Here is an 8041-nt window from a genome sequence, read left to right on the forward strand (position 1 = left end):
TCTTTTTGGAATGGAATATTTACGCAATCCCCATGAATAGGATCAAACCTTATTCCATGGTATTTACATGAGATTCCTCTTTCTTATTCTTAAGCAAGCCCTCTCGTCATCTATGCACTATTTTGTTCGAGTTCCTTTAGTTTTTCTTGTTCAAAACATATTTTGTTAATTTAATATGTTTATTTTCTTAAGTAATTGTTAAAGTATTTAGTTATCAATCCCTGTAGATACGATCTTTTTATCACTTGCTATAACGGTTGTGTACACTTACACAAAGGGTTCTAAACCGTAACAACACTCAATCATATTTCATGGGTTATTAAATTAAAGAAGTTGGGTTATTGTTTAAGCCCAAATACGTGGCTACTTTATTACATTGTGTGCAACCCTGATTTTGGAACAATTCTTCTTGCCGTGAGATTGAGAAAAAGAAGTAGAATATTGTTATACTTTTTTATACCACAGTAGCCGAGGGTGGAAAAATCTACAAAAGAGTTTGTTTGTTTCTTTTTGTTTTTTGTCCATTGTTTTCATCTTCTTCGTAGGTTGTTCTACTTAGAGTTCGACTTTGTTTTTCTCTTCTCTTCCGTTTGGATTGTTTTTGGATATTGAAGTTAATAGAAGCTTTGCTCCCACCTTGCATAGTGGATATAGACCACATTATTGGTCGGACCACTATACTTTTTCTGTCGTCTTCTCTTCCCTTATCTACTTGATTTAGTGTTAATATTGCTTAGATGAATTTATTTGAATTAATGATGAATATCGTTTGAAAGTAGTTATTGGAGTATTTTGCACAACAAAGATGATGGAGCTTTGTTTTGCTTTTACTTGAAAAAAAGGTTTTAGAAAAGTGGGGTTTTTTTAGAAATCCAATTGAAGCTTCCAAATAGAGATGTTAAGTGAAGAAGAAGATCTGTTACAGAAGAATCGATTAAACGAAATTACCGAAGAACAGAATCTACGGAAGAATCGATTTTGAAGATACTGAAGGAGAGCGCACATGAAGAAGCAAGTGCACGAAGAACAATCCAAACGCAAAGCAGATTGCACGCTAGATCTGGAATAACATAAAAACTGGAAAAATTGGAATTCAAAAATAATAATTCTTATTATTTTTCCATATTTACAATTTTTAAAAGTGGTTGACAGACAAAATGATTTTGATGTCCCATGCAAATTTTCTATTTTATAAAACTTCTTTTTTCTTCTTTTATTTTTCCTTTTTCTTTTTCAATTATTTTTTTCAGCAAAAAAAAAAAAAAAATTGAGCTACAAACTATGGCGTCTACAATAACAACAAATAGCTTGTGTTTCACATGCATGGAATTTAGTGAAATAACGAGGACATTACTTTAGTGACAAGGACATTAGACATTACTACATTGAGAAGGACACTAGGATAAGGATAATGGAAGAGTGCAGTAATTTTTCCAAAAAATTTTGTAAAATTGCTTCATACATAATTGATAATAACAACAAATGCCTTGTGTTTCACATGCCTGGTAAAAGAGATTCATGAGTGCAGTAATTTTCCCAAAAACTTTAATCAAGTTGCTTCATGATAATTGATAATAACAACAAATACCTTGTGTTTCACGTGCGTGGTTGAAGAGACTCCTTTGTTTTATATTAAAAGGTGAAATGAATTGAAGAAGAAAGATAGAAAAAGAAATAAGTGGAGGAAGAGCAAAGTGAGAATGGCTATCAAAGAAGTATCTGGTGAGCCTAATCCCAATCCCATACGCCCACACGTACTAGCATTTCCCCTGCCGAGCCAAGGCCACATAAACCCACTCCACCAATTCTCCAAGCGACTCGCCTCGCGGGGGTGCGCGTCACGCTCCTCGTCACCGCCAGCCTCGCCCCCTCCCTCCACATTCACCGCTCCGCCTCCGTCCAAATCGCCACCATCTCCGACGTCGCCGACGCCAACGTCACTTCCGAACCCTTCAGAACCGCTGTCGCCGACGGCTTCGCCGATTTAATCGCCTCCTCCGACCCCAAACCGGTCCTCATCGTCTACGACTCACTGATGCCATGGGTTCTCGCCCTCGCCAACCGCTTCGGACTCCACGGAGCGCCGTTTTTCACTCAATCCTCGGCGGTTAACCACATCTACGATCTAATTCATCGCGGAGCTCTGGAGCTTCCGGTTCAGGACCACGCAGCTCCTATCTCGCTTCCTTCTCTGCCCGTTGTTCTCGCCGCCGCGGATTTGCCCATTACGTTCCCCGTCGGCGGCATCCCCGCCGTCAAGTTCTTGAAAGGCGGCCAGTTTACCAATTTGAAGGACGCCAGATGGATTTTCTGCAACACCTTCCACAAATTGGAGACCATGGTAATCCTATTCATGTTACTCTCTCTTATGCCCTATTGCATTGGCTCGGTATTTTAATATTTTGGTTATTTGCAATTGTGGTTGATAAGGTGGGCGGTGAATGGGGAATGAAGAGTATTGGGCCAAGTGTTCCGTCGGCATACTTGGACAAGCGGTTGGAGGACGACGAAAGCTACGGAATCAGTCTGTTCAGCTCTGATGCGTCGGACGACGCCACCGTGGAGTGGCTCAACTCTAAGCCCGCCACCTCCGTTGTTTATGTCTCTTTCGGAAGCGTCGTAAACTTGGAAGAAATGCAGGTAAACCAATTTATCTACTTCAACGAATCCCATTCATCATGGGCCATTGTTCCACAACCTTTTCTATCTTTGTTTCGGCCAAATTACAAGTGTTTTCCCTAAAGTTCAACAGCTATGTTTAACTATAGGTTTTCAACATTAGAAAATGTCCAAAATTAGTCCATAAATTTTTAATTATTAGACGTACCTATTCAACATTTTTTAAAATTTATAGATTTAATTGGACACAAAATTAAAAGTTTAGAATTTATTGAAAACAAAATACAATGTTATGTCTAATAAAATTGTTAATTTTTCGACCAGAAATTTATTACCTATTAAATTTAAAGTTTCAAAATTTATTAGACATTATTAAGGTTTAATGTCTTATTAGATACAAAATTTAAAATTTAGAGACTTCTAGATCATTTTTAAAGCTTAGGAAACCTATTAGGCTCAAGTCTAAAAATTTAGTGTCTGTTTGATAACCATAACCATAACCATTTCGGACCCGTTTGATAAATATTTCGTTTTTTGTTTTAAGTTTTTAGTTTTTAAAAAACAGATTTGTTTGATAACCAATTCAATTTTCTGTTTTTTGTTTTTCAAAAACTATTTTGAAATTCGATGTAAATTTCAAAAACAAAATTTTTTTTTTTTCAAAACAGGTTTTTGTTTTTCAAAATTTGGTTTTTTCTTCGAAATACTCAACTTGTTTTTACTTTCTCATATTTATCTCTAAAAAATTTATTTCTCACTCAAAAATTTTTTATTTCTAAATTTCTCTACAAACTTTATTTTTCTCTCTCTAAAAATTTCATATTTTGAATATTTGTTATTATTTGTCTCTTCAAACTTTTTCTGTATTTTTTTTTTTTTTCCCTAACAGACCTGTTTCATTTCTCTCTTTAAAAATTTAAAAATTTTCCAATTTTTTTTGTCTCTTCAAACTTTTTCTCTCTTTTTGTCTTTAACTTTTCTTTAACTATTTATTTTTCTAATTTTTTTTATTTATCTCTCTAAAATTTATCTTCCAAAAGTTTATTTACATTTCTTGAACTTGTATTTTCATGTCTCTACATGATGGGATGACAAAATTTTAGCAGGGTCGGGTCCCAAAAATAGGAAATGCATGTACCGACCCCGGTTCCATTTTTAAATAATTAATATATATTTATTACACTTTTTTTATACTTAAATTCTAAAAATAATTAAAAACAATTGTAAAACCAATAATTTTTCTCGAGAACATCTATCAGAGCCAAAAATGAGGTGGAGACGGAGACTAAAAATTTTCACGAGCACCAGAATGGGGAAGAACATCTTCACTCGCACCTACACCATTGTCATCTCTACTCTACCTAAAATTTTCTCTCTCTAATATATATTTTCAATTTTCTAATGTTTTAAAAACTAAAAACTAAAAATAGTTACCAAACATGTTTTGATTCTCTGTTTTTTAAAAACAAAAAACAAAAAATGGTTATCAAACATATATGGTTTTGGTTTTTTAAAAACAGAAAACCAAAAACCAAAACTAAAAACAGAAAAACCAAAAATAAAAAATTATCAAGCGGCGAAGCGAGCATAGCTCAACGGTAATTGGCATGTACCTCCAACCAAAAAAAGGTTATCAAGCGGGCCCTTCATTTCCTGTTTTTTGTTTTTAGTTTTTCCAAAACATGGTTGTTTGATAACTAGTTTGAATATTTTCTTTTTTGTTTTTCAAAAACCATTTTGAAATTGTATGTAAATTCAAAAAAAAAAAAAAGAAAAAACACCTTTCAAAAACATATTTATGTTTTTCAAAATCTAATTTTCCTTCCAATACTCAACTTCTTTTTTTCTTTCTCATATTTATCTCTAAAAAATTTCTTTCCACTCCATAATTGTTCTCTTCTTAAATTTCTCTCTACAAAAATTATTTTCTCTTTAAAATTTTCATATTTTGACTATTGATTATTATTTGTCTCTCTCTCAAATTTTTCATCTGTATTTTTTTTCATACATATCACTTTCATTTCTCCATTTAAAAATTTTAATATTTTTCAAACTTTTTTTTGTCTCTAGAATTTTGTTTTTTATAACCTTTCTTTCTCAATCTATTTCTCCTCTAAAAATTATATATTATTTTCTCATTTAATTTTATTTAGCTATAACTTTTATTTCTCCCTTATTTATTTATTTTCTCTAAAAAATATATTTTGAATCATATTTTTATTTCTAAATTTTTTCCACTCTAATTTTTCTGTTTCTTTCTAATTTATTTTTTTTCTCTAAAACTTTTCTCTTTTTGTCTTTTTACTTTTCTCCTTCACTAATTTTTTTTTTAATTTATCCCTCTAAAATTTGTGTACTCTTATATTTTCATATCTCTACATTAGGGATGACAAAATTTTCTGTAGGGTCGGGTCCCACTCCAAAAATAGGAAATGCATGTCTCGTTCCCGTCTCGATTCTATTTCTTAGATAAGTAATATATATTTATTACAGTTTTTTTACTTCTAAAAATAATTAACATTTTTATAGAACCGATAATTTTTCTCGAGAACATCTCTCCGACCGAAGAATGTGGTGGAGATGGGGATTAAAATCTTCACGAGCACAAGAATGGGAGACAATATCCTCACTCCCACCCACACCATTGTCATCTTTACTTTACATAGAATTTTCTCTCTCTAATATATATTTTCAAATTTCTAACCTTTTAAAAATAGAAAACTAAAAATGATTACCAGACATGTCTGGATTTCTATTTTTAAATGGTTATCAAATATATATGATTTTTGTTTTTTAAAAACAAAAAACCTAAAACAAAAGACTAAGGGCTCTGTTTGAAAACCATTTTAGTTTTTGGTTTTTGGTTTTCTGTTTTTAGAAAACAAAAACAAAAATGTTTAATAACCATTTTTCGGTTTTTGTTTTTAAAAAACAACAAATCAAACATGTTTTGTAACCATTTTTAGTTTTGTGTTTTTAAAAAGTTAGAAATTGAAATATTAGAGAGAGAAAATTTTATGTAGAGTAGAGATGGTGTGGGTGCGAGTGAGGATCCTCTCCCTCCTTCTCAAGCTCGTGAAAAGTTTTAGTCTCCGTCTCCACCTCGTTCTTGGTTCCGAGAGATGTCCTCGAGAAAAATTATCAGTTTTATAAATGTTTTTAATTATTTTTAGAATTTAAATATAAAAAAATTGTAATATATATTAATTATTTAAAAATGGAATAAGGGACGGGGTCGGGACGTGCATTTTCTATTTTTGGGACTCGACCTACGGAAATTTTTATCTTCCCTTAATGTAGAGACATGGAAATACAAATGTAAATAAACTTTTGGAATAAAAATTTTAGCGAGATAAATAAAAATATTTAGAAAAAAAATAGTTAAAGAAAAGTTAAAGACAAAAAGAGAAAAATTTTGGAGAAAAAAATAAAATCGAGAGGAAAAGATATGTTAAAGAAAAAAAAAGAAATTATAAAGAAACAGAAAAAATATAGTGGAAACGAATTTGAGATAAAAATAAGATTCAAAATATAATTTTTATATAAAATAATAAATACAAAGATAAATAAAAGTTTCAGTGAAAGAAAATTGAAGGAGAAAATAAAATATAATTTTTAGAAGAAAAATAGATTACGAAGAGACATAAACATTATAAAATATGAAATTTTCGAGATAAAAAGTTAGGAAAAATATTAAATTTTTAGGGAGAGAAATGAAACTGATCTATTAAAAAAAACAAAAATACATAAAATTTTGGAGAGACACAAATAACAATAAGTATTCAAAATATGAAAATTTTAGAGAGATAAAAATAAAGTTTAGAGTGAGAAATTTAGAAATAAAAAAATTTTTGAATGAAAAATAAATTTTTAAAAGATAAATATGAGAAAGGAAAAAAAAAGTTGAGTATTAGGAGAAAAAATGAGATTTTGGAAATGAAAACTACTTAAAAAATATCTTTAGCGGTCGCAAATTATGTGGATAAAAAATCAAAAATAGAAATTATTATGGAATGGGCTTTAGGACCCAAATTTGTAATGTTTAAAATTGCATATCTTTCCTTCTTTCTTTTTTTTTCCTAATGATAGAGGAATAATTTTAATCCCTATATATAATCGACGACAATAAATATTGATCGAAATTTTATTCTTATTGTTTCCTTTCTATTTTTTTAAAAATTTTATTTCGAAATGTAGTTAACGTTTCGAGAGTACTTCCGAACAGTAAAAAACAAATTAAACAACAAATAATTAGTAAACTATGCAACCTCTAATTAAAAAATCTCAATAACTGCATTAACTTTCTGTCTGTGGCTATTTATCCATCTTAGGTAAGGGAAATATCAAGCAGTCTAAGAGACGTCAATAACCCCTTCATATGGGTTCTACGAGAATCAGAAAAGCAAAAACTTCCGATTGACTTTTTGTCAGAGACTTCAGGGAAAGGCCTGGTTCTAACATGGTGTTCTCAGATCCAAGTCTTGGCTCACTCTGCAATCGGATGCTTCGTCACTCACTGTGGCTGGAACTCGATGCTCGAGGCGCTCAGCACCGGCGTCCCGATGGTGGCGGTTCCAAAATGGTCGGATCAAACCACAAATGCCAAGTTCGTAGCAGATGTTTGGGGAGTTGGGGTCAGAGCAAAAGTGAATGAGGAGGGCATCTTTACAAGTGATGAAATAGACAAGTGCATCAGAGAAGTGATGGAGGAAGAGAGAGGGAAAGACATAAGAAGGAATTCATTAAAATGGAAGGAGTTGGCTCGAGAGGCCGTGGATGAAAGTGGTACTTCAGATAACAACATTAATGACTTTGTAAAAGAACTTATCGACTCTACTTGAAATTGTTGGTTAACTAAGTTACAAGATTACTGATGTTTTGAATGTGTAGTCCAAATCCTAGTTTACAGCAAATTAAGTTGTTGTGGTTATTTTTATTAAACTAAAATTAAGTTACCTATTTTGTGGACCTTGTAGTTGCTATTTTTGTGTAATTTGTTAGGTCTATTTTTAGTATCTCAAAATTTGTATTTATTTGGAGCAGTTAATGAAAGAAAGGTACACTGCCCCATTTTTCATTTGGCATTTGCTCTCAATAATAAGAAATACACAGTGATATCAAACTGGATCAAACCGTCTTTCTTCACTAGCTCCACCTATGTTTGATGGTGAAAGGTATCAAGTATCGGCTATCAGAATGAAAGTCTACATGGAAGGGTTGTGATTATTTGGAAGCAATTTAGCAAGTCTATGATGTTGCTTCAAGCTTCTTGATAATCCAACAATACATCATATAAAATTTAGAGAGTCACCAGGAAGGCAAAGAGTCTAGCTTGTCTATATATGTAGATGTGTCTCCTGCCACATTCAACATAATCATTGCCTTAAAGTCACTAAAGGTAATTTGGAAGTTTCTCAAAGGT

General features: G+C 31.7%; 1 pseudogene across 1 annotated transcript; it reads left to right on the forward strand.

Annotated features, from left to right (window-relative positions):
* Positions 1-1494: 1494 nt before the first annotated feature.
* On the forward strand, positions 1495-7696 carry LOC111023422 (mogroside I-E synthase-like; annotated as a pseudogene). The gene is made up of 3 exons (XR_015790177.1): positions 1495-2341; positions 2431-2640; positions 6951-7696. The product of XR_015790177.1 is annotated as a mogroside I-E synthase-like (transcript).
* Positions 7697-8041: the final 345 nt, after the last annotated feature.

This window comes from Momordica charantia (genome assembly GCF_013281855.1).
Source record: "Momordica charantia cultivar OHB3-1 chromosome 4 unlocalized genomic scaffold, Mcharantia_2.0 BLBB01000004.1, whole genome shotgun sequence".
Taxonomy (NCBI): domain Eukaryota; kingdom Viridiplantae; phylum Streptophyta; class Magnoliopsida; order Cucurbitales; family Cucurbitaceae; genus Momordica; species Momordica charantia.